The following is a 27,044-nucleotide window of genomic DNA, read 5'->3' on the forward strand; positions in this document are numbered from 1 at the left end:
TACTGATCAATCATTTCACATTTTCGCTTTAATACTACACTTACAGGACAAGGTATGTCGATCCACTATTGAGGTTAGAGATCTGATTTTTGGGTGTTTCTCTTTCAAATATGATTTTATAGATGTCACTCAGACACAGCCTTTGCCCAAGGTGAAGACTCTTGCAGCAGTACCAATGGTGATGGCTCCAAGCTGGAGTATCCGAAAGAAGGACAGAATGAAGCATGAGATCTTAGCACCTGGCTGTCATCAGCCTTATTGAATAATTATCAGGCACAAACAAAAGGCCAGCCCGGCTTAGAACCTTTGACACCTAAAATAAGAGAAACCATACAACCTACCATTCTTTCTGCCATGTACACTATATCGTCACTCAGGATAGTCATTTATTTATTCTCTCTGATTTCAGTTGGGCTTCCACCATATATCCACAGAGCTGCAATCAATACACTCCCACTGTGTAGGGAAGCTGTATATACTCTCCATTATGTCATGCAAAATGCATTCAACTGGTCCTTGCACTAAGACATTTATCAGACTAAGGGTCTTACTACAATGCACACAGAGGTTACATATGGCAACATAAGTCCTTAAATGGGATTTACCAAGCCATGCAAAGTCACCTTCTATGACCCTGTGTGGGTACTCTAGTAAAGCCAGAGTAAAGCAAGGCAGCGCAAATTGCTGCATAGCATTACACTGTGTTAAGAAGGCATCCCATGCGTGGAGCATGGGAGTTCTCATGCATCCACCTCACAGATTTATTAAGGTGAGTAAACCTGGGAATGAATCAACATGGTATGCTCTCCCAAGTGAGGCATAACAAGAAGAAACATCTGTATTGTTCCGCGTTACTTCCTCTTTCCATATGTGCTGCATTCTGCAGCACCCACAGAAAGAGGAAAATGACTCAAATTATTGTTTTTCTTCAGGAAGGTACACCTATGTTCACAGAAACCATACTACTAATAACACAGGCACCCTGCACTATTGTGCAAGGCTGACTGTGTTAGAGCTAAGCAGAACACAAAGCACCACCACACAGAGATAGCAGAAATATGCCTTATCTTGTCATGCAACACAGTGCAACAAGTTGGCTTGCAGCTTTGCCATGTGTGACTTGATTAATCTACCCCTTGCTATGTACCCACCTCACATACGCACACATGGAATGTCAACCAAAAGATCTGGGGCATCAGACAGAATCCCTCATTGAGCCATCCTAGATGATCTATCTCAAGCATCCACCGACCCCTCTTCTGCTCATCAGAGCCTTCTTCTGATCTTGAACTTTCTTTGCTGCTTGTCCTATCCCCTTGACCTCTTTGTTAGTTATTAACCATTTTTCAGCCATCTTAGTTTCTCAAACCCTTTCTGCTATCCTTTATTTGCCAGACTCATTTTCACCCATCCACCTTTAAGATCCTCTGCCAAGTTTCAGCTCCTATGCCCTACAATCCACCCTTGGACTATTGTGCCAGCCTCAGACTACACTCAGAAGTCAGAATGCAACAGTCCCGGCTTTTTGTTCACTTTGTGTGCTCTGTGTCTTCAGGGATACTTACCAGTTCTATACAAGGGCTGAAGAGGTGTGTGTTTCTAGTGGATGGCAATATAAGAAGCATGAACAATAGGGAGATCCTTATACATGTGGCCCATACTCACACAGGTGTCTTTCTGCTCCTGGTGTTCCCCCTTCACATCCAAGTCCTTTTGTGCCTTTAGGCATTGGTCCTTCTCCTACTTTCCTACTTATGTTCCAGGTCCTCCTTTCCTGTGTTGTTTTTGTTCTCCTGTTCTTCATCCTGGCCCTGGTCTAACTAGTTCTGCTCGCCCTGGTACTGGCTTCTTGAATCTGGAGGTACTGATTGTCGTCCTTCCAGGCCCTGGTGTTACTGGCCCTTCTCCTGGCTCATAATTGTATTAGCCCTTCCTAAAACTTCTGATCCTGGTACCATTGATTCTAATCCTGATCCTGATCCTGCTGGCCTAACCGGTCATCGTTCCCATGTGCCCCTGCTCTAAGTAATTTTGATCTCGGCTAGTTTATATAGTCACATTGTTTGCTTGTTCCTAATCCTGTTGATACTGGTTAATGGTCCATGTAGTCCTGGTCATAGTTCTGATACTACTATGTCTGACCTTCATGTATTACGTCATCTCATGCCAGTTCCACTAGTCTTGGTATACCCGGTCCTTCTAGTCCCTGACCCTCCTGCTAGATCTGACTTCTACTACTCCTCCATGGTAATCTAACTTCTTCTCATCCAGCTTGACCATATGTCCCTCAATCATGTGTTAATATTGATTTTGATTTGCACAATGTTACATGGGTGTATAAAAACAAAATCAAATCACTCTTGTCAAAATCAACCGATATGACCTCTCTATCAACCCAGAGTCAGAAATACCTGGTCAGGCAGGCCCAGCGACTTAGGCCTGAGGCAACTGATTGACAGATCACAGGTGGGGTGGCACGTAAGCAGCAGAATAAACTTGCAAACAGATTCAAACCAGGGCTCAGCAGTGATGTGTAGATTGGCCCCAATAAAGTGCACATGGTCAGAAGGGCTCACATTCCAAAAATACCATAAAGTTAGATTTGACATGAAGTCAGGAATACTCAGCCAGCCAGGGCACAGCACACACACAATGATTACGCATGTCTCATGCCGGCTATCTGAACACGTTAGCCAATGGCCCTCATTGTGTCAACACATGGCCGAGGCCCACCAGCATGTGTTATCACGTGGGAGTAATTTAGGAGTCCATAACTAGGCCTGCATTTTTCACCCTAAAAAGGATCTATGAATTGTTTTATGATGCTCCAAGAAATTTATATAATGGCACTTAAACCGATTGTAATTTGAGAAGTCCTCAGGCCCACTTCTGTAACTGTGCTCCTGGCCGTTGTATTTATTTAAACCAACTGCTCCTGGTTTTCCAAATGCCTCTCTCTTTGTTTTCTCAAGGTAAACACATATCCGAACAACGTTTTGGCAAGCCAGCCAGGAGACATTGGTGCTTTGAACCCCACTGCAGCTGAAGGAAAGGACCCCTCCCAGCTGGATTCACATCTGCACAGCAAGGAAGGTGAGCAGAAGCAAATATGGATTGACAATTCTGTTGAATCCGAGGGGCAGAGGTCCGTACTGAAGCCGCCGTCAAGAGCGTAGGAGACTGCATTTGATCATTATTGCCCACATTTGGCGTATGGCAAACAAAGAAGCACAAAAATGTAACCTTAGTGTCCTGCCATTGACACAAATCTGAAATAGTTTTCCATTTATGTGCCTGAACTGAGCAGTTGCAAGGGGGCCTTGGCGGTGATTCCACTGGGGTGACCTTATCTAGATAATCATAAGCATCAGGTGTGATATAGGGTCAGCAACTTGATATTATTTGTAGTCTAAAAGGGTTTGCTCAAGGCTACCAGTTTCTTAACACTGTTGGTATCTGAAAGAAGTGAAAGGTGTATTTCCTTGGACAGCTGGGCATGATACAGAGGATAATTTGGGCATCAAGGGAAATTTGGACCTGGGAGATTAGGTGTAGCTTAAACTCAGCCAAAGAGGGCCGGCGATTGTGAAGATGTACTTTATTTTAGAGAAAATTGTTGTCATTGTTGTCTTGGAGCTGACACCCTGGCTACTGAACTTGCTAGATACCTAACTTCCACCATGCTGGTGTATGGCCATTGTTCCTTCTTCCCAAGGCACTACTTTAAAGAGTCTTAGTTACGGAATACCACTGCTGCTTCATCTAGATCTTCCTGGACCATCTTCCCAATTGCCATTGGGGATGCCACTAGATGTGCCTATATTGCCTGCATCTATGCACTTGATTTGAGCACTGAAATGTGAAACAACTCTGCTGCAGATGGTGCAAGTGAACCTGCTGTTGTTGTTGGCGTAGTATGAGTACAATGGTGTTGGTTAATTCTGCTGTACTGATGATGAAATGCTTTTGGAGGGTTCACAGCCAACACCAACACCCTTTCCAAAATGTGGGTTCAGTGACTAAATATCGAGGGACAAAATATCGAGTACACAAAAAATCGACACCAAAATATAGAGGGACAGAATATCGACTCCCTATCTACAAACAGGTAAGTACTAAAATATCGATTCCAAAATATAGACTGTCAAAATATAGTTAGCCAAAATATCGAATTTTTTAAATGTATTAAAATTATTATAAAATTAATTAAATATTAAAAACAATTAAATAAAACATACATAATATAATATAAAAATGCTTAAAATGTAAACATAATATAAGTAATTTAAAAAAGTCGAGATTTTGTTGGATAGTGAGAGCGTAAAAATGACTATTCCCACTCCAGTGAGTGCAACAGTAGGGAGAGCGTTGGATAGCGTAGAGGTAAAAATTACTATTCCCACTCCAGTGAGTGCAACAGTAGGGAAAGCGTTGGATAGCGTAGGGGTAAAAATTACTATTCCCACTCCAGTGAGTGCAACAGTAGGGAAAACGTTGGATAGCGTGGGGGTAAAAATTACTATTCCAACTCCAAACAGTGCAACAGTAGGGAAAGCGTTGGATAGCGTAGAGGTAAAAATTACTATTCCCACTCCAGAGAGTGCAACAGTAGGGAAAGCGTTGGATAGCGGGAGGGTAACAATTACTATTCCCACTCCAGAGAGTGCAACCCTAGGGAAAGCGTTGGATAGCGCAGGGGTAAAAATTACTATTCCCACTCCAGTGAGTGCAACAGTAGGGAAAGCGTTGGAAAGCGGGAGGGTAAAAATTGCTATTCCCACTCCAAAGAGTGCAACAGTAGGGAAAGCGTTGGATAGCAGGAGGGTAAAAATTACTATTCCCACTCCAATGAGGGCACCAGTAGGGAAAGAGTTGGATAGCAGAGGGTAAAACATACTATTCCCACTCCTGAGAGTGCAAAAGTAGGGAAAGTAATGATTTAAATTTAAAATAAGATTACATCACTTATCAATACCGATAATATGTTAATTAAAAATAATTACTAATTAATAACAATTAATTACCATTTAAAATATTAACTATCAATTGATAAAAATGTATTACCAATTAATAATAATTAATTCCCAATTAAAAATTAATTATCAATTATCAATACACATAAATAAAAATATTAATATTTACTTTATTACAATTAATTTACTTCCCACCCAATTCCCCTATAAACCCACAACCCACTCCCAATAATAAAAAATACAATTAACATTATTATCAATTAATCAATTAATAAAAATAATTTAGCAATTAATAAAAATTCATTAGCAATTCATACAAATTAATTACCCATTAACACAAATTAATTACCAATTAATAATTAATTATCAATTAATTATCAATACACATAAATTAAATAATTAATATTTACATTATTACAATTAAATTACTTCCCACCCATTTCCCCTATAAACCCACAACCCGCTGCTAATAATCAAAATTAAAATTAACATAATGATCAATTAATATAAATTAATTATCAATTAATAAAAATTAATGACCAATTAATAATTAATTTAACTATTTAAATATAATTAATATTTAATTTACCATAATTAAATTACTTCCCACCCTATTCCCCTATAAACCCACAACCCGCTATGGAATTAAATTACGCAAAAATTAAATTACATAACATTCATTAGTTTAAAAAATTTAAACATACATTACAAACATAATACATAATTTTAACACATATACTACCATACATAACACTAAAAACAATTCGATATTATGGGATTCTATATTTTTAAAGTCGATATTATGGAATTCTATATTTTTACATTCTATATTATGGAAATCGATATTTTGTACCCCAATTTCGATATTCTGACCTATCTATATTTTGATTTTCGATATTCTGTCCATTCTATATTTTGGAGTCGATATTCTGTCCATTCTATATTTTGGAATCGATATTTAGGGTGTTTACCCAAAATGTGAACAAAATTCTACTAGTGGGCCTGCAGCACTGATTGTGCCATCTACTTCAGTAGCCCTTTAACCATGTCCCAGGCATGCCACTGCAGAGGCTGTGAAAGAAGCTTTACATTGCTATTTCGACCTAGCAAGTTCATCTATTTGCCAGGCCTAAACCTTTCTTTTTATCACATATATTTCACCCCTGATGAAGCCCCCTATCGACACTAATCTAGTCTGTCAGCTGCCTCTTGTCCCCACAGCGAACCCTTGCATAGTTGTCTTCGTGAAGACGGACAACCAAACCAAGGATCTCAGAAGGACAGATCACAGCTTATGCCTAGGAATGAAGTCGAAAGCTGATTTCAAGTCAGTAAATGCTATATAGAGACTTCCTTGTTCAATGGTCACAGTTTTCCAGGCCAGTAGAAACAAAATACCTGCTTGATGGTGCTGATTTTCTGTCTAAACCCTGCTTGGAAGGAAGATAGGATATTGTTCTCCTCCATCCAGGTTGTAATAAGGAGAGCACGGGAAAAGACCTTTTAGCACCATTGATCAGGTTAATAGGTCTGTAGTTTAATCAAAGTGAGTGATCGCCCTTATTAAAAACTGGGATAAACTCAGCGCCCTTCCATGAGGGCAGTATAGGAGCCCCTGCAGCAATTCCATTGGCCAGGGCCCAGATGTATTTAGACCAGTTGCTGATGTCGTTTAAGAAGACTCGCCAGGGATTCCGTCAGGTCCCGGGCTTTATTCCTAACAACTGAGTTTATGCTTAGCATGATTTCAGCGTGTGAAAACAGCCTGAGGGTCTTGGTACTAGTACGGTTAGTGAAAGGAGCTTCAGTAGCTGGATCCCCTGATCCGGTATATACTGTATCCGGTATATACTGTTGTGAAGAGTTCATGCCAGGTGGAGATGGCAATATTGTTAGTAAGTGGACTAGAAGTAAAAACTGTTGCAAGTCTTTCCTCTGCCAAGCATCGCTAATCTGAAGCCATCTGCTCTCTTCCCAGTCCCTTTTGGCTTTGACCACGGCTGCCCTATAAATTCTCTTTGCCTCTCTTAATTCCACCAGATTATGTGCTCTAATGGCAATAGCCAGTTTAGATCCTAAATTACTACACTCTTGATTGAACCAGGAGTGTGGTCTGGCGGATTTAGGATTGCCTTGAAGCTGTTGGGGCATACTATAATAGGATGCTAACTGATTAAAAAAATGTGTGTGGCAAGCCATGATTTTAGTGAGCCCATCCTGCTGCTCGAGCAAGCTGTATAACTCACGAATACTATTTAGGAGGTTCGACTTCATACCTTCAAGTTTTGATATATCGGTAGCTACTCTGGCCCATTTGAGTCACCTATTATCATGAGATTGACAAACCTCCATTGTTGTAAGGAGCTTACTTGAAAAACTAGGATTTTTGGCCCAAAGCGATGTTGTAGTAAGCTCAAGGGGGTTTTGGTTGATATCGGTGGTCGTTCCTACTAACATGTCCATCACTCCAGGTCACAGTCTGACATCTATTAGAATATGGTTGATATGGCTTATATTTATAGTCCTATTATATGTATTCGCCCCATCTTGTCTGACTTAGTTCGACCGTTTGCTGCCCTAAGCCCATGCTCAAGGGTAGGGCATGAAGCTGTAACGCTGTACATGTCCATTTTTTAATAGGTGGTAACTCTAGGGGGGGATGAGTAAGAACTTGTCCACATTGTCACTGTCTGTTATATCCTCTATATCTAGGGGTTCGTAGATGACATTAAAGTCTCCTTCTATTATTAGTAGTGTCAGGTGCTCCCTCACCTCAGGACAATCTTCTAAAGCTTGGAAAGTGGGTAAGTTACAACCAACCTTAGAGCCTTGGGCATAGACATTAAAAAGATCAAGCCCTATGCCGTTCCTTCCCCTAATGTGAATGGCTAAGATATCTAAGCTGTTGGTCTTAAACTCTTGTGTGGTACAGTGAAGCTCGATTTTAACCCAGATTATCAGCCCCCCAGCCTGTCTTCCTGGTCTACTGGTAACTGGCGGCCGACAGACTGTCACATACCTGGGGATAAAAACAGGGGCAGTGGATCAGGTTTCCTGCAAAATGCATATATCGAATTGCTCTATATATTGGATCCAGTGAGCAAATGCTACCTTGGTCCTTCCTCCTGCCACATTCCATGTTAATATGCTGAGTTTTGATAACAAACCTCTGGAGGCTGGGCAAGAAGACTGGTTCCCATCCATAGCAATGCCCAACCGTGGGCGGTTCCTCGCAATGATCAGAATCCCTCATCGTGAGTACCAATAGTAATCAGCGATCGATCAGGAAGCCTTTGGCTATTACACTTTGAAGTTGATAACATGGAGTCAATATGAAGCCTAGCTTTGTTTTCTGGGTGTTCAGCCCTACTTAGATGTAAAGGTATTGTATTGGGTGGGCACGATTTGCACGAGCAGTCAATCGTTGGTGGCCAAAGGGGAATCTGAACCCAATAAGGTGATGTGTCGATTGGTAGTTTGTAACTGAGATGTGGTAAAGGGTCTGTATTTTGGTTGAATACCAGTAGGAGTTGGTGAGCATGATCTTGCATCTAGTGCTATGAGGTTGTGGACTAGATCCCCATCTCTTAGATGTAATTTGAAACAGTCCGTTGGGAAGGTATGATTAGTTAACTTTTTGGCCCATAAAATGTCATCCCGGATAACTGATCCACTCCCCCTCACTTTACAGATCCAATGTTCAGATTTGTTTATCAGAGAGTCCTTATTTCACGTGTGATGGAATTTTGGGAACATTCGCCATATAAAAACTCCTACGGGGACATGGGATCTCGCCTTTAGTTAGTGTATTGTCCACTGCCAGCTAATGTTCTGTAACAGCTTCGCATTAGTTCCATAAAGTTCTTGCTAGGGCTCTCAGCCGGAGGCTGGGTTGAAATGGACATTAAGGGGACTTTGCGAATTGGGGCATTGCTAAGTTCTTGCGAGCGCCCAGTTTTCTGCTTGGGTTGTTGTTCCATAGAGGGACCTCTCTCTAGCAGAAATTTGACCTGATCCGTAAGAGCTATGATTAGTAAATTGAGTGAAGTGACTTCAGACCTTAGATTTTAATCAATAATAGACATATCCTGTCCCGTCAGAACTGCCTCTACTGGGGTGCCCTCAGCCCTTCGGTCAATTATATTTTTGTCTGTACGTATAAGGATGAGCCTCATAGGAGAGGGCCCCCCCACTAGCTCAAACGCTTCTCCCTGCTTATCACAGACCAGATGCTGTAGGGGGAGAAATCTGTTGGATAAAACAATGTTAGTGTCAATGTTGGTACCAGTAGTACCCCGCTATGGTTTTATCCGCAGCAACAATAGAAATTGTGATAACCCCTGCCTCATCTATATGTTGTGGCTGTATGTTCAATGGCATTATGGTGGCTTGGGGTGGAATATTTAGTGCTACGTGTGTTTGTTTGATAAAAATAGCGGGTATACATTTCACAGGATTGGGATGGGATTAAGATTTGGGTTAAAAGGGTGGGATAGATCAACTGGAGGTTGCAAGATGCCAAGTGAGGCTGGAGGGGGGGGCTAAGATTTCTTCACATTCCACTAGTAGATTGCCAATGCAATTCAAAACAGTTGTTGGCTGCTGATTTATGAACCAATTTTATTCTACTGGATTTAGAGTGGGGCCCCTCAGTCCCACCCCCCTCACAGGTTGCAAGCTTTCTCTTCCCCATAGAGTTAGACAGAGTATGATACAAATAAAAAAACGTATACATGTATTGGGGTACAAATCTATACAGTATCATGACTGTTAGCAAAGGGATTTCTGGTTGGCTGGGGCATGTGCCTAAGCCAGGCAGAAACCACTACTCTAGTCAGGGTAAGGGAGTTACACACCAAAGATAATCCCAGCTCACCCCCTTGGTAGCTTGGCAGAGCAGTTAGGCTTATCCCAGGGGCAATGTGTAAAGCTTTTGCACAACACACTCACACAGCCGCGACACACGAGGCACACCACAAAAGAAACTCCGCTCAAGGTTATATAAAAATAGCCCTTTGTATTACTCATAAAACACATTAGAACACAATCACATATATACACTGTGCCACCTGGCACTAGGTTCTACTTTACAGGGATTATATACACTACAGGGCCATTAGGGCGACTGTCATCATAACACAACTCAAAAGTACTGAAAACAAACAGTGACTACTGGTAACATTGCACTTACCACTAATGCATTAGGCATGAACATCATAGCATGACATAGTGTAGGATATTATGCAAAACATAATCAGCAGTAGTGCAGTGTATCAGACCCATAGCACTTCATGCTCCTCTTAGGCATAAACATCACTGCATAGAATGCCACATATTTTAGCCACATCAGCCTAGCAAATTATGTATTTATCACCTCGGTACAATGCACTACAGTAATCCGGGCACCACACATGTGCATCAGGCAACTGCCAGTGCTTACAGGCACTTCTGAGCTGACTTGTAACTGCCAGGCCGTCTGTCCCAAAAAGAGGGTTGGAAGTGGAAGGTTCAACCACCAGGGGCCTCCGCCGCGGTCTGACCCTATTCTAACCCCAAACAAGAATGCCTGAACAAGCAACCACCTGCAATTGTGCGGCGCGTCTTCTAAACCAAAAGCAGTGTTCCCCTCAAGCCCACATGGGGATATGGCGCTGCCACAAGAAACGGTTCCTCTCGGTCAGACCAGCCTGCCTAAACTGTTCTGGTGCACTTGTGCTCATCGGTGCACCGGCACAGCCGGCTTTTACCTGAACCAGCGCGTCTGTCGCCTCCTTACTACGATACACAGCCCACCTGTGGCTGGTGCCTCAACTCAGCTGCCGCAGTACGTTGTAAACCAAAAGGGGAACGATGGCCCGCACCACAAGGAGCGAAGTCTCCGTTGACTTCGCACCCTATGGACCTCCAGTTGCCCCCAGCTGATGGCAGGCAGTGGGGCTCTGCTTCCTCCGTCTCGTCTTCTCCAGGCAGGGGGCCCGCCCACAATCAGGCTCAGTCTCTGCCTGGTGTCCTGTTTCCTGTTTTCCACTTGTGACCTGCCTCTCCTTCTACCCAGTGAAGGGGGAGGTGGGAAGTGGCAGAACGGAGTCCGTGAGACTCTGGCTCAAGCTTGCCACCAGCCCTGCCCACAGTTCGGTGCAGAAAGCACACGGGGCTCTCCCTCTCCTTATGGGAGTCCGGCCCACAGTCAGGCTAGCTGTACCTGACTTCCGCTTCTAGCGGCAACGGGCCATGACTCACCGCAGTGCGGGGTATGGTTCCCACCCTAACGTTTTATCCGTGGCTTCTCCTGCCGCCCACTAAGCTGGTGAGCCCGTGCCTCGGGCCCCGGGAACAAGTGCAGCCCCCACCACGTGTCTGCTCAAAGAGGAGAGCCAGCAAGCACCACTCTCTACAGGGCCAGGAAAAGTACCCACCACACAGGTCTCAAAGAGGAGAGCCAGAAAAACACTCTTCTCTCTTGGGCCAGGGAAAGCTCTCACCACGGGTTATATCTCTCCATTCCAGGGAAGGGAGGAAGCAAGGCACAGGCAGACCAGCACACAGGGTCCCACAGCAGAGGGGAAGTCCTTTAAAGTTCCTCTCCAGCAGACAGCATGTCGGTCCCCAGCTGCGGTTCATCCTGGCAGTTCAGTAGCCTGCCGGCCACAAGTTCCCAGTAAGCACCAACAGTTAAAATGGAGTCACAGCCCCAGTGCTTATACCACTCATGTATTTGTTCTCCCCTTGGCACAGGGCTCTGTGAATGGTCCAAACCAGTTCTGATGGGCACCTACACATTTCCTTACATGTGCACAACACCCTCCTTTGTCAGTGGCCACAGACACACCACAGGGGTTCGGAGCCAGCATTGTGTAAGGCAGGCACAGTCCTATTCAGGTTCAGGTGCTACTCCTCCCACTACTCTAAATGCAGACTGGCCTATTCAGCCTAGCACTGGCTCACCCAGCACCTCTGGAGCCACTGCACCTCCCCAACCCCTGTCACTCCAGAGCCAGACATGCAATGCACAACAGGCAGGCACAAACACACATAGCACGCAGAAATGCCTAATTCTAACAGTGGCATTTCTAAAATAGCCATAATAAATCTGCAAACATCGTTACGCAGCATTTATTACCCCTATCCCAAACATACCAAACTTGGCCACGTTGCTCCTCTCATGTCAGGAATTACCACTGAAACACATATCAGACAATTCACTAATGCATTCATATGAGAGAGTAGCCTCACAGTAGTGAGAAATCAAAATGGCTGTTTGTCACTACCAGGGCATGCCACACAGTTAAGGCACACGTCCTACCTGTTACCTACAGCGCATCCTGCCCATAGGGCCAGCTAGGGCCTACCTTAGGGGAGACTGATCTGTGGTAAAAGGGGAGTCACAGACGTGGCACCCACTTTATGTGCCACGTCACAGCGGCAGTAAACTGCGCGCGCAGGCCCGGCAATGGCTGAGCCCTGAGACAGGTCTGAAAGGCTACTTTGGTGGGTGGTGCAAGCAGCGCTGTAAGCCCATCAGTAGCATTTAATTTACTGGCCCTGGGTATATGAGATACCACTTCAGGGACTGATAGGTAAATTAAATATGCAAAACAGGTGTAGATCAATCTTACCGCGTTTACCAAAGAGAGCAGATGCAATTTAAATTGAGCAGCAGTGATAAAGTGTCCAGAGTCCTAAAACCACCAACACCAGGTCAGAAAAAATACCAGGAGGAAGGCAAAAGTTCTAGGATGACCCTGCAAAAAGGGCCAAGTCCCACAGTGACACTGTTCACGTGGCACTGCGAGTGTCTTGTGTCTGCTATGATAATACTTTAAAGGAACGCTAGGTTCCCAGGTCACACAGTCAGAGTTCACAGGATGGATTTAAAAGCCAGTGCTGAAAAATGTGAACAACTCATGGATGTCACCACAGTCTACAAAGCCAAGGGAAATGGACCTGCCCTGCCCTGCCTCTTCCTGGCAATGACGAACACACCCTTGACCCGGGCTTCGCCCGGGTGTGCCCTGCGCAGCAGGGCCTCGGGGCCGAGGATAAGCACCTCCGGGCAGCATCAGGTGGAGCAACGGCTCTTGGGGGCTGTTGTTCAGTGCCCCAACACAGCGGTTGGAGGGTTCTGCGCAGTGGGGCCTTGTGGCCGAAGATAAGCACCTCCGGGCGCAGGAAGCAGAGTCTGTTGGAGCAACGGCTCTTGTGGGCTGTAGTTCCGTGCCCCAACACAGCGGTTCAAGGGTCCCACGCAGCATGGCCTCGTAGCCAAAGTTAAGTGCCTCCAGGTACAGGAAGCAGCCTCATGTGGAGCAAGGGCTCTTGGGGGCTGTAGTTCTGTGCCCCAACAGAGCGATTCATTTTCTCTATCATACTACATGCCCCAGAATCAAAGTTTCATTTTCATGTTGAGTAACAATTGCCAATCCTCTACCTGTGATTTGAATGTGAATTATAACTGACTCATGTACTTTACCTTGTTAATGTTTCAATCTTAGATGCATTGTATATTGTGCTACATAGTTATTTTCATATATGTACATAATCATCAATTGTTGTATTTGTGTGTATTTAATTTCAACATTCAGCCAGAGTGAATCCTTCCATTGAGGCAGAGGTCCATGCCCCCTGCAGGAGATCGGTGTCAAGGGCCAGGTCAACCACAACCACCTGCACAAACTGGTATGCAAATATGCTAAAAGGAAGTGTGTTCCAGGTTGTACTCTAATTTTACACAATCATTTGATATGTTGCTTGGTTTTTACATGTAAACTTAGCTAGTATATGTTGGTTTGACAGGCTAAATATTGAATTTCATTAGAAATTCACCCATATTCTTATAGGCCCAGTGATATTGGCCGAAAACCCGTCCCAGGCAGGAGGGAATTCTGCTCCTGGTACTGATGTCACAACTGGTCAAGCACCACACAGCCTGCAGATGATAGACATTGGTAATGTCACTTACATGTAACCGTACAGAAGACCTAGGGCCACATGTTCAAAGCTATTTTCCTTTCACTGCAAATTGGGCAGTTTGCGAAAGGGAAAAATGCATTTTAGGATGTACAAAGCCCAGATTGCAACTCAGGAACTTGTTACCGAATCATAATTTGGGTTTTGCCTGACAGTATTAGGAAGGGGCGTGTTAAGGGCATCCATCCCTAATACCGAATTGCAAAGGTATGAATGAATGTTTTGCAATTGGAATAAGGTTTTCTTTTTAACACTAATTTCACTTTGGTGCTAACACATTAAAAAACAGGAGGGGGACACAGGTTCGATGACTGTCAGCCTCAAAGGCCCCTGTAACCGGTAGGCCAGCCACGCAGAAAGGCCTTCGGGCTCTGTCTCCTTTGTTGGCCTACGAGTCTCGCAGCCATAGCTGGCAAAGGTCTGGCACCATAGTGCTGGGGCATGATACTTAATGGGATGGTTAATGTATTTCAATGGTATGAAACAATAAGAAAAGTGCTTACTATGGGCAACCTGTTGGATGCCCAACTTATCACCTCTGCTCTAAAATGGTGAATCATTATGATCTGTATTCATATGTGCAACCTTTGACTGGAAAGGTACACTAAATATAATTCAATGAAGCTGGAACAGACCAATGCTGCTTGTAGAACCGTTATTGAGGAGACACTTGTGTGAATTGGGTATAGAGTCTGTAAACTCTGATTGTAAACTTGCCCCTCAGCAGAGACTAAGCCTTGGAAATAACTAGAAAGGCCCCTTTTTGGGCCCCTAGTGCACTTTGGTATCACCGAAGAGGCAGCACTAATTTGTGCAGCCCCCTCTGTAATACTGATTGCGCCAGCATATGTTTAGCGCCGGTGCGATATTAATGGGGCTCGGAGATTTAGCTCCTTGCAAATAAGGGAATTCTTTACTGTCACACTTGATTAACCTGTCCTTCTATTTCCCTATCAAACATATGGATGTTTCCCTGCCTTTCCCACACACACTTTAAAGGGAACTCCTTCTGTCTTTAGGAAGACTAAGTCTGTGTTTGTTTCAGGGTAAGACTACCTGTGAGATATATCTACATATCTGGATGCCCACAAACCTGCAATTTTGTAATTTTCTGGTTTTCACCTACTTTTGCAAGGTGACACACGGCATTGTGCTAACTTCCGATCCTATATTAATGATGCTAGAAAACTTGCAAAAGTGTACATTCTATCATTTTCAAAATAGTTGTTCACCTTCTCCTGCAAGGGGACACGGTATGTTTTATCGATCTTGTAATGCGGATGTTCACCATAGATTTCTTAATGTTAGGGTAAAGAAGGCAACATCTGCTCAGGTTATTAACAGTAAGAGAATGAGAACAGCCAGGTTTTCAGCAGCTTCCTGAAGGTTATATCATTTGCTTCTAGTCTAATTTCAATAGCAATTGAGTTCCACATATGGGGACCTATCACTGAGAATCTTGCTCCTTCCAACCTTTTCAGCTTTAATCTTGGAACCATTAAAAGGTGCAAGTGGGCTGATCGGAGACTGCGCTCAGGGTACATCTTTGGATTCTTGAGGATATAAACTTTTGGGTTTTTTATGGAGAGATTTATAGATAATAAAGCCTGTTTTAAAGATGGTCCATTGAGCCACCGGAAGCCAATGTGGTTTCTTCATCAGTGGTTTGATGTGACAGTGCCTTGGTTGTTAAAAGACCAGTCTAGCTGCCTGTTCTTTGACCATGTGAAGTCTGTGGTGGAGGCTTATTGGAAGTCCAAGGTAGAGGGCATTTGCATAATCAATTCTTGATAGAACTGGACCAGTGATGATTTGGATAATTGCATCCAAATAGAAAAAGTTCCTAATTTTTTAGATTTTCTTACGTTGAAGGAAGTATGATAAAGTTACTGCTCCCATCTGAATTCATGGATAGATTTTCATCAATGTGGATGCTCACCGGTTGAGCTTGTTATAAATGACAACGATCTTTATCTTATAATAGTTATGCTTTAGTTAATTATTGGTCATTCAGTCTCTGATGTATAGCATGAAGTTTTGTAAAGCTTCCCTTGATTCTGACATATTGTCAATGGTAAAGATTTGCTGTATATTGTCAGGGTAGTTGTAGATTTTTTCCTTCTTTTGCCGGAGGGTATGTACCAGTGCACAAATATAATATAGATTGAAAAGATATGAGGCTAGCGAAGAGCCCTCTGGTACTCCACAACTCAAATGGGCTTTGCTGAGCAGTAAGGGGAGAGGCAAAGTGAGTGACCCTTTGTATGCCTGTAGCCTAGAGTCGGTCAACTAAAATTGCATGATCTACCATATCAATGGCCGCGGAGAGATCTAGCAGTACCAGTGCCTGAGTACTGCCTCCATCCGCTTGTTCTCTCATGTCATCTATCACAGATAGAATTACTAATTCAGTTGAGTGAATGGGGCTGGATCCTGCTTGGCTGAGATCAAGGAAGTTAGAATCCTCTAGGAAGGAGCATAAGCAATCACCACATGTGCCTCTAAGATTTTCGATAGGTAGGGAAGCAGGGAGATGGGTCTGTAGTTTATAAACAACATAGGGTCTTCACCTAATTTTGTTTTCTAAAGTGGGATCATCACAGCCTCTTTAAAGGATTGGGGAACACAACCCTGAAGTAAGGATTGATTCAGAAGGGATAGAACAATTTATGTGGGGGGCACACATCTTTTCAAGATCGAGATTTAACTTTTATCATTAGTTCCATGAGATGGTCTTGATTGATGAGGAGAAAAGGTGTGAGAGAAAAGGGATTTCTATTTTCGGGTTTAGTCATTAAATCTAATGTTTGTTCTGGGATGGTATATTTTATCTACTTTATTTTGTCTACAAAGAATGTATTTAGGTCATTGCAAAATGTTTGTGTGGAGATCACTGATAGTGATACTCGATCCGGATTAGATAGCTCAAAATTGACTTTTGCTTTATTTCTCGAGTTTAAGGCTGCAAAATAGCATTTTTATAGTTTTTCATGTTTTGAACAAACATGTCCTTTTCACTATGTTTTCCTCCATTTCTGTTCTGCCTGGCGCTGTTTTAGTTTGGCTGTCTTTAAATCTTCCAACAACCATTTGGTCACATCATGGCATTGTGTTCTTTGAAACGGAGCATGTATATTGCTGGCTGTTGTTTGCCAGTCTGATATTGCTTCCTCAATCATTCCAGGTTTTCCGTTAACCCCTTGTGTGCCCATGACGAGCTGGACTCGTCATGGAGCACAGTCGCGCTGTGCCCATGACGAGTCCAGCTCGTCATGAGGCATTCCCTGGGGCATCCCTCTGGTGCGGCACCAGAGGGATTCCCTTTTAGTGTAAATAGCCTCGGGAGCTGGGGAAGAGCTTCCCCAGCTCCCGAGGCCCCTCCCTCCCCCCTTTCACTGTAATGACGATCAGCGCGCACGTCGCACCGACGTCATTACAGTGAAAGTGAAACTGAAATGAGCAGGCTCATTTCAGTTTCACTTTCAACGTGTTCAGGGGGCTATCTCAGCCCCCTGACCACGTAGAAAGACGGGAGAGGTATCGTTGGAAAGGGGAGGGCAATCCCCAAGCAGGGATCCACCCACTAGACACCAGGGAGGGGGGAGCGGGCCCTTGGGCAAGGGCCTTTGCTCCCCCAACTGACGTTGGCACCATTTAGTCTTTTTGCCCCCCCTGGGGGGCAGATGGGGGCGTTATCCCCCAATCTGCACCCCCGGGGGGGTGAAAAGCCCACTAGACACCAGGGCATTTAAAAAAAAAAAAATAGGGGTGGGGGCTGCCCAAAACGGGCAGGCCCATGCCCCCACCCCCCCAATTACTACAGTCTTTCTGCCCCCCCCGGGGGGCAGATGGGACATTGGCCCCTAAATTGCCCCTTCGGGGGGCAGAAAGCCCACTAAATACCAGGGATTCGTTTTTAGTTTTTTTTTAGGGTGGGGGCTGCCCGCAACGGGCACGCCAATGCACCCACCCACCCACCACCATTACAGCCTTTCTGAGAGAGGTATCATTGGAAAGGGGAGGGCAATCCCCAAGCAGGGATCCACCCACTAGACACCAAGGAGGGGGGAGCGGCCCCTTGGGCAAAGGCCTTTGCTCCCCCCAACTGATGTTGGCACCATTTAGTCTTTTTGCCCCCCCTGGGGGGCAGATGGGGCATCGGCCCCCAATCTGACCCCCCGGGGGGGCAAAAAGCCCACTAGACACCAGGCAATAAAAAAAATAAAAAAATAGAGGTGGGGGCTGCCCAAAACCGGCAGACCCATGCCCCCATCCCACCCCCCAGTTACTGCAGCCTTTCTACCCCCCCTGGGGGGCAGATGGGGCTTTGGCCCCTAATCTGCCCCTTCGGGGGGCGGAAAGCCCACTTGACGCCAGGGATTTTTTTAGCGCATTTTTCTTTAGGGTGATGGATTTTATTTATGGTAGAGGCTGCCCAAAATGGGCACGCCAATGCCCCCACCCCCCGCCACCATTACAGCCTTTCTGCCCCCCCCAGGGGGCAGATGGGGCAGTAACCCCCAATCTGCCCCCCCCCCTGAGGGGCAGAAAGCCCACTATCCACCAAGTATTTCTTTTGCGCAATTGTTTTTAGGGTGTGGGCTGCCCGAAACAGGCACATCAATGCCCCCACCCTCCCCCCCCACAAAAATGACTGTCTTTCTGCCCCCCAGGAGGCAGATGGGAGCTGTAGCCCCCAATCTGGCCCCCCCTGGGGGGCGCAGAAAGCCCACTAGAAACCATGGATTTTTTAGGTTTATTAGTGTAGCAGTAGGGGCTCCCCAAAAGGGGCATGACAATACCCCCACCCCACCCCCAGAGAAACTCCAGTCTCTCCCCCCTCTGGGAGGGTAGTTGGCGACAGCGGCCCCTGATCTGCCCCCTGAGGGGGCAGAAAGCCCACTAAGCGCCAGCGAGTTCGCAGGCTTTTTTTATGCGTGGGGGGTGGGGGCTGCCCAAAATGGTCATACCAATGCCCCCACCCCCACAAAAAATAGCCACAGTCTTTCTGCCCCTTTAGGGGCATAACGGGATGAAACCCCCTTCCCCGATTCCCCCCCAGGGCAGCAGAAAGCCCACCGGGCTCCGGCTTTTTTTAGCAATGTGCATACCTGTGGATTTTGGGCCCTAGCGCTGTTGACACGTAGGCAAACCTAGCAAACCTATACATTTTTTAAAACTAGACACCGAGGGGAATCCAGGATGGGGTGACTTGACTGGCTCTCACCAGATTCTGTTACCCAGAATCCATTGCAAACCTAAAAATGTGTCCAAAATAACAAATTTTCCTCACATTTCTGTGGTGGAAAGTTCTGGAATCTGCGTGGGTCCACAAAATTCCACCCACCCCGCGTTCCCCAAAGTCTTCCGAGAAAAATGGTACCTCACTTGCATGGGTAGGCCTAGTGCCCGTGTCAGCTAAGGGCCCAAAACCAATTGAGGAGACATCAAAATTACCTATCACAAAACGACCTGGTTTTGCAAGGGGGGTCACTTGGGTTTTTGGCCTAGTGCTCGGCGGCCACCTAGGGAAACCTACCAAACCCACACATTTCTGAAAACTAGACACCTGGGGGATTCCAGGGAGGTATGGCTTGCGTGGATCCCCCAACGTTTCATTACCCAGAATGCCCTGCAAACCTCAAATTTAGCTGAAAAAATCACTTTTTTCACACATTTTTGTGTGGAAAAGTTGGGGCATCACCGGGCTGAATCAAATTTCCTACCACCCAGCATTCCCCCGGGTCTCCCGATAAAAACGAAGCCTCACTCGTGTGGGAGGCCCAAGTACCCGCGACAGGCAAGGGCCCACAAAGTAGTGAGGCGACATGAAAATTGCCTATCTCAAAACGACCTGGTTTTGCAAGGGGGGTCACTTGGGTTTTTGGCCCGGTGCTCGCCGGCCACCTAGGGAAACCTACCAAACCCACACATTTCTGAAAACTAGACATCCGGGAGATTCCAGGGAGGTATGGCTTGCGTGGATCCCCCAAAGTTTCCTTACCCAGAATGCACTGCAAACCTCAAATTTAGCTGAAAAAATCACCTTTTTGACACATTTTTGTGTGGGAAAGTTGTGGTATCACCGGGCTGACACAAATTTCCTACCACCCAGTGTTCCCCCGGGTCTCCCGATAAAAACGGTGCCTCACTCGTGTGGGAGGCCCAAGTACCTCACTACGTTGTGGGCCCTTGCCTGTCGCGGGTACTTGGGCCTCCCACACGAGTGAGGCACCGTTTTTATCGGGAGACCCGGGGGAACGCTGGGTGGTGGGAAATTTGTGTCAGCCCGGTGATGCCACAACTTTCCCACACAAAAATGTGTGAAAAAAGTGTTTTTTTCCGCTAAATTTGAAGTTTGCACGGCATTCTGGGTAAGGAAACGTTGGGGGATCCACGCAAGCCATACCTCCCTGGATTCCCCTGGGTGTCTAGCTTTAAAAAATGTATAGGTTTGCTATGTTTCCCTAGGTGCCGGCAGAGCTATGGTTCAAAAACTACAGCTAGGCACTTTGCCAAAAAAGGGTCATTTTTCGATACAAAATTGAGGTGTGTCCACGTTACGTTTTGCGCCGTTTCCTGCCGCGGTCACTAGGCTGACCCACACAAGTGAGGTACTATTTTTCACGGAAGACTTTGGGGAACGCGGGGTGGGTGGAAATTTGTGGATCCACGCAGATTCTAGAAATTTCCACCAGAGAAATGTAGGGAAAATGCGTTTTTTTGGCAATTCTTTAGGTTTGCAAGGGATTCTGGGTAACAGAACCTGGTGGGAGGCAGTCAAGTCACCCCATCCTGGATTCCCCTGGGAGTCTAGTTTTAAAAAATGTATAGATTTGCTAGGTTTCCCTAGGTGCCGGCAGAGCTATGGTTAAAAAACTACAGCTAGGCACTTTGCCAAAAAGGGGTCATTTTTCGCTACGAAATTGAGGTGTGTCCATGTTACGTTTTGCACCGTTTCCTGTCGCGGGCTCTAGGCTGACCCACACAAGTGAGGTACCATTTTTCTCGGAAGACTTTGGGAAACGCGGGGTGAGTGGAAATTTGTGGATCCACGCAGATTACAGAACTTTCCACCAGAGAAATGTGGGGATATTGTGGTTTCTTTGGCAATTTTTTAGGTTTGCAAGGGATTCTGGCTAACAGAACCTGGTGGGAGGCAGTCAAGTCACCCCATACTGGATTCCCCTGGGTGTCTAGTTTTCAAAAATGTATAGGTGTGCTAGGTTTCCCTAGGTGCCGGCAGAGCTATGGTTAAAAAACTACAGCTAGGCACTTTGCCAAAAAAGGGTCATTTTTCGATACAAAATTGAGGTGTGTCCACGTTACGTTTTGCGCCGTTTCCTGTCGCGGGCACTAGGCTGACCCACACAAGTGAGGTACCATTTTTCCCGGAAGACTTTGGGGAACGCGGGGTGGGTGGAAATTTGTGGATCCACGCAGATTCCAGAAATTTCCACCAGAGAAATGTAGGGAAAATGCGTTTTTTTGGCAATTTTTTAGGTTTGCAAGGGATTCTGGGTAACAGAACCTGGTGGGAGGCAGTCAAGTCACCCCATCCTGGATTCCCCTGGGTGTCCACGTTGCGTTTTGTGCCATTTCCTGTTGCGGGCACTAGGCCGACCCACACAAGTGAGGTACCATTTTTCTCGGAAGACTTTGGGGGACACTGGGTGGGTGGAAATTTAGGGATCCAAGTAGATTCCAGAACTTTCCACCACAGAAATATGGGGAAAATGTGTTTTTTTTGGCAATTTTTGAGGTTTGCAAGGGATTCTGGGTAACAGAACCTGGTGGGAGGCAGTCAAGTCACCCTATCCTGGATTCCCCTGGGTGTCTAGTTTTCAAAAATGTATAGATTTGCTAAGTTTCCCTAGGTGCCGGCAGAGCTATGGTTAAAAAACTACAGCTAGGCACTTTGCCAAAAAGGGGTCATTTTTCGCTACGAAATTGAGGTGTGTCCATGTTACGTTTTGCGCCGTTTCCTGTCGGGGGCACTAGGCTGACCCACACAAGTGAGGTACCATTTTTCTCGGAAGACTTTGGGAAACGCGGGGTGAGTGGAAATTTGTGGATCCACACAGATTCCAGAACTTTCCACCAGAGAAATGTGGGGAAAATGTGGTTTCTTTGGCAATTTTTTAGGTTTGCAAGGGATTCTGGGTAACAGAACCTTGTGGGAGGCAGTCAAGTCACCCCATCCTGGATTCCCCTGGGTGTCTAGTTTTCAAAAATGTATAGGTGTGCTAGGTTTCCCTAGGTGCCGGCAGAGCTATGGTTCAAAAACTACAGCTAGGCACTATGCCAAAAAAGGGTCATTTTTCGATACAAAATTGAGGTGTGTCCACGTTACGTTTTGCGCCGTTTCCTGTCGCGGGCACTAGGCTGACCCACACAAGTGAGGTACCATTTTTCCCGGAAGACTTTGGGGAACGCGGGGTGGGTGGAAATTTGTGGATCCACGCAGATTCCAGAAATTTCCACCAGAGAAATGTAGGGAAAATGCGTTTTTTTGGCAATTTTTTAGGTTTGCAAGGGATTCTGGGTAACAGAACCTGGTGGGAGGCAGTCAAGTCACCCCATCCTGGATTCCCCTGGGTGTCTAGTTTTCAAAAATGTATAGATTTGCTAGGTTTTCCTAGGTGCCGGCAGAGCTATGGTTCAAAAACTACAGCTAGGCACTTTGCCAAAAAAGGGTCATTTTTCATAGCGAAATTGAGGTGTGTCTACGTTGCGTTTTGCGCCAATTCCTGTCGCGGGCACTAGGCTGACCCACACAAGTGAGGTACCATTTTTCTCGGAAGACTTTGGGGGACACTGGGTGGGTGGAAATTTAGGGATCCAAGTAGATTCCAGAACTTTCCACCACAGAAATATGGGGAAAATGTGTTTTTTTTGGCAATTTTTGAGGTTTGCAAGGGATTCTGGATAACAGAACATGGTGGGAGGCAGTCAAGTCACCCCATCCTGGATTCCCCTGGGTGTCTAGTTTTCAAAAATGTATAGATTTGCTAGGTTTCCCTAGGTGCCGGCAGAGCTATGGTTAAAAAACTACAGCTAGGCACTTTGCCAAAAAGGGGTCATTTTTCGCTACGAAATTGAGGTGTGTCCATGTTACGTTTTGCGACGTTTCCTGTCGCGGGCACTAGGCTGACCCACACAAGTGAGGTACCATTTTTCTCGGAAGACTTTGGGAAACGCGGGGTGAGTGGAAATTTGTGGATCCACGCAGATTCCAGAACTTTCCACCAGAGAAATGTGGGGAAAATGTGGTTTCTTTGGCAATTTTTTAGGTTTGCAAGGGATTCTGGGTAACAGAACCTGGTGGGAGGCAGTCAAGTCACCCCATCCTGGATTCCCCTGGGTGTCTAGTTTTCAAAAATGTATAGGTTTGCTAGGTTTCCCTAGGTGCCGGCAGAGCTATGGTTCAAAAACCACAGCTAGGCACTTTACCAAAAAAGGGTCATTTTTCGATACAAAATTGTGGTGTGTCCACGTTACGTTTTGCGTCGTTTCCTGTCGCGGGCACTAGGCTGACCCAAACAAGTGAGGTACCATTTTTCCCGGAAGACTTTGGGGAACGCGGGGTGGGTGGAAATTTGTGGATCCACGCAGATTCCAGAAATTTCCACCAGAGAAATGTAGGCAAAATTTGTTTTTTTGGCAATTCTTTAGGTTTGCAAGGGAATCTGGGTAACAGAACCTGGTGGGAGGCAGTCAAGTCACCCCATCCTGGATTCCCCTGGGTGTCTAGCTTTCAAAAATGTATAGGTTTGCTAGGTTTTCCTAGGTGCCGGCAGAGCTATGGTTCAAAAACTACAGCTAGGCACTTTGCCAAAAAAGGGTCATTTTTCATAGCGAAATTGAGGTGTGTCCACGTTGCGTTTTGCGCCATTTCCTGTCGCGGGCACTAGGCCGACCCACACAAGTGAGGTACCATTTTTCTCGGAAGACTTTGGGGGACACTGGGTGGGTGGAAATTTAGGGATCCAAGTAGATTCCAGAACTTTCCACCACAGAAATATAGGGAAAATGTGTTTTCTTTGGCAATTTTTGAGGTTTGCAAGGGATTCTGGGTAACAGAACCTGGTGGGAGGCAGTCAAGTCACCCCATCCTGGATTCCCCTGGGTGTCTAGTTTTCAAAAATGTATAGATTTGCTAAGTTTCCCTAGGTGCCGGCAGAGCTATGGTTAAAAAACTACAGCTAGGCACTTTGCCAAAAAGGGGTCATTTTTCGCTACGAAATTGAGGTGTGTCCATGTTACGTTTTGCGCCGTTTCCTGTCGCGGGCACTAGGCTGACCCACACAAGTGAGGTACCATTTTTCTCGGAAGACTTTGGGAAACGCGGGGTGAGTGGAAATTTGTGGATCCACGCAGATTCTAGAACTTTCCACCAGAGAAATGTGGGGAAAATGTGGTTTCTTTGGCAATTTTTTAGGTTTGCAAGGGATTCTGGGTAACAGAACCTGGTGGGAGGCAGTCAAGTCACCCCATCCTGGATTCCCCTGGGTGTTTAGTTTTCAAAAATGTATAGGTTTGCTAGGTTTCCCTAGGTGCCGGCAGAACTATGGTTCAAAAACTACAGCTAGGCACTTTGCCAAAAAAGGGTCATTTTTCGATACAAAATTGAGGTGTGTCCACGTTACGTTTTGCGCCGTTTCCTGTCGCGGGCACTAGGCTGACCCACACAAGTGAGGTACCATTTTTCCCGGAAGACTATGGGGAACACGGGGTGGGTGGAAATTTGTGGATCCACGCAGATTCCAGAAATTTCCACCAGAGAAATGTATTGAAAATGCGTTTTTTTGGCAATTTTTTAGGTTTGCAAGGGATTCTGGGTAACAGAACCTGGTGGGAGGCAGTCAAGTCACCCCATCCTGGATTCCCCTGGGTGTCTAGTTTTCAAAAATGTATAGGTTTGCTAGGTTTTCCTAGGTGCCGGCAGAGCTATGGTTCAAAAACTACAGCTAGGCACTTTGCCAAAAAAGGGTCATTTTTCATAGCGAAATTGAGGTGTGTCCACGTTGCGTTTTGCGCCATTTCCTGTCGCGGGCACTATGCCGACCCACACAAGTGAGGTACCATTTTTCTCGGAAGTCTTTGGGGGACACTGGGTGGGTGGAAATTTAGGGATCCAAGTAGATTCCAGAACTTTCCACCACAGAAATATGGGGAAAATGTGGTTTTTTTTGGCAATTTTTGAGGTTTGCAAGGGATTCTGGGTAACAGAACCTGGTGGGAGGCAGTCAAGTCACCCCATCCTGGATTCCCCTGGGTGTCTAGTTTTCAAAAATGTATAGGTTTTCTACGTTTCCCTAGGTGCCGGCAGAGCTATGGTTCAAAAACTACAGCTAGGCACTTTGCCAAAAAAGGGTTATCTTTCGATACAAAATTGAGGTGTGTCCACATTACGTTTTGCGCCGTTTCCTGTCGCGGGCACTAGGCTGACCCACACAAGTGAGGTACCATTTTTCCCGGAAGACTTTGGGGAGCGCGGGGTGGGTGGAAATTTGTGGATCCACGCAGATTCCAGAAATTTCCACCAGAGAAATGTAGGGAAAATGCGTTTTTTTGGCAATTTTTTAGGTTTGCAAGGGATTCTGGGTAACAGAACCTGGTGGGAGGCAGTCAAGTCACCCCATCCTGGATTCCCCTGGGTGTCTAGTTTTAAAAAATGTATAGGTTTGCTAGGTTTTCCTAGGTGCCGGCAGAGCTATGGTTCAAAAACTACAGCTAGGCACTTTGCCAAAAAAGGGTCATTTTTCATAGCGAAATTGAGGTGTGTCCACGTTGCGTTTTGCGCCATTTCCTGTCGCGGGCACTAGTCCGACCCACACAAGTGAGGTACCATTGTTCTCGGAAGACTTTGGGGGACACTGGGAGGGTGGAAATTTAGGGATCCAAGTAGATTCCAGAACTTTCCACCACAGAAATATGGAGAAAATGTGTTTTTTTTGGCAATTTTTGAGGTTTGCAAGGGATTCTGGGTAACAGAACCTGGTGGGAGGCAGTCAAGTCACCCCATCCTGGATTCCCCTGGGTGTCTAGTTTTCAAAAATGTATAGATTTGCTAGGTTTTCCTAGGTGCCGGCAGAGCTATGGTTCAAAAACTACAGCTAGGCACTTTGCCAAAAAAGGGGCATTTTTCATAGCGAAATTGAGGTGTGTCCACGTTGCGTTTTGCGCCATTTCCTGTCGCGGGCACTAGGCCGACCCACACAAGTGAGGTACCATTTTTCTCGGAAGACTTTGGGAAACGCGGGGTGAGTGGAAATTTGTGGATCCACACAGATTCCAGAAATTTCCACCAGAGAAATGTGGGGTAAATGTGGTTTCTTTGGCAATTTTTTAGGTTTGCAAGGGATTCTGGATAACAGAACCTGGTGGGAAGCAGTCAAGTCACCCCATCCTGGATTCCCCTGGGTATCTAGTTTTCAAAAATGTATAGGTTTGCTAGGTTTCCCTAGGTGCCAGCAGAGCTATGGTTCAAAAACTACAGCTAGGCACTTTGCCAAAAAAGGGTCATTTTTCGATACAAAATTGTGGTGTGTCCACGTTACGTTTTGCGTCGTTTCCTGTGGCGGGCACTAGGCTGACCCAAACAAGTGAGGTACCATTTTTCCCGGAAGACTTTGGGGAACGCGGGGTGGGTGGAAATTTGTGGATCCACGCAGATTCCAGAAATTTCCACCAGAGAAATGTAGGCAAAATTTGTTTTTTTGGCAATTCTTTAGGTTTGCAAGGGATTCTGGGTAACAGAACCTGGTGGGAGGCAGTCAAGTCACCACATCCTGGATTCCCCTGGGTGTCTAGTTTTCAAAAATGTATAGGTTTGCTAGGTTTTCCTAGGTGCCGGCAGAGCTATGGTTCAAAAACTACAGCTAGGCACTTTGCCAAAAAAGGGTCATTTTTCATAGCGAAATTGAGGTGTGTCCACGTTGCGTTTTGCGCCATTTCCTGTCGCGGGCACTAGTCCAACCCACACAAGTGAGGTACCATTTTTCTCGGAAGACTTTGGGGGACACTGGGTGGGTGGAAATTTAGGGATCCAAGTAGATTCCAGAACTTTCCACCACAGAAATATGGGGACAATGTGTTTTT

General features: G+C 45.7%; 1 long non-coding RNA gene across 1 annotated transcript in view; it reads left to right on the forward strand.

The window, feature by feature from the left end:
- The window catches only part of LOC146854035 (uncharacterized), a 122,530-nt gene that overhangs the window by 38,172 nt on the left and 57,314 nt on the right, over positions 1 to 27,044 (forward strand). The window contains exons 2-3 of the long non-coding RNA XR_014981160.1: positions 2,973 to 3,093; positions 13,556 to 13,649. This is a non-coding gene — a long non-coding RNA (uncharacterized LOC146854035). The remainder of the gene's footprint in view (positions 1 to 2,972; positions 3,094 to 13,555; positions 13,650 to 27,044) is intronic.

This window comes from Triturus cristatus, chromosome 4_1 (assembly GCF_964204655.1).
Source record: "Triturus cristatus chromosome 4_1, aTriCri1.1, whole genome shotgun sequence".
Classification (NCBI taxonomy): domain Eukaryota; kingdom Metazoa; phylum Chordata; class Amphibia; order Caudata; family Salamandridae; genus Triturus; species Triturus cristatus.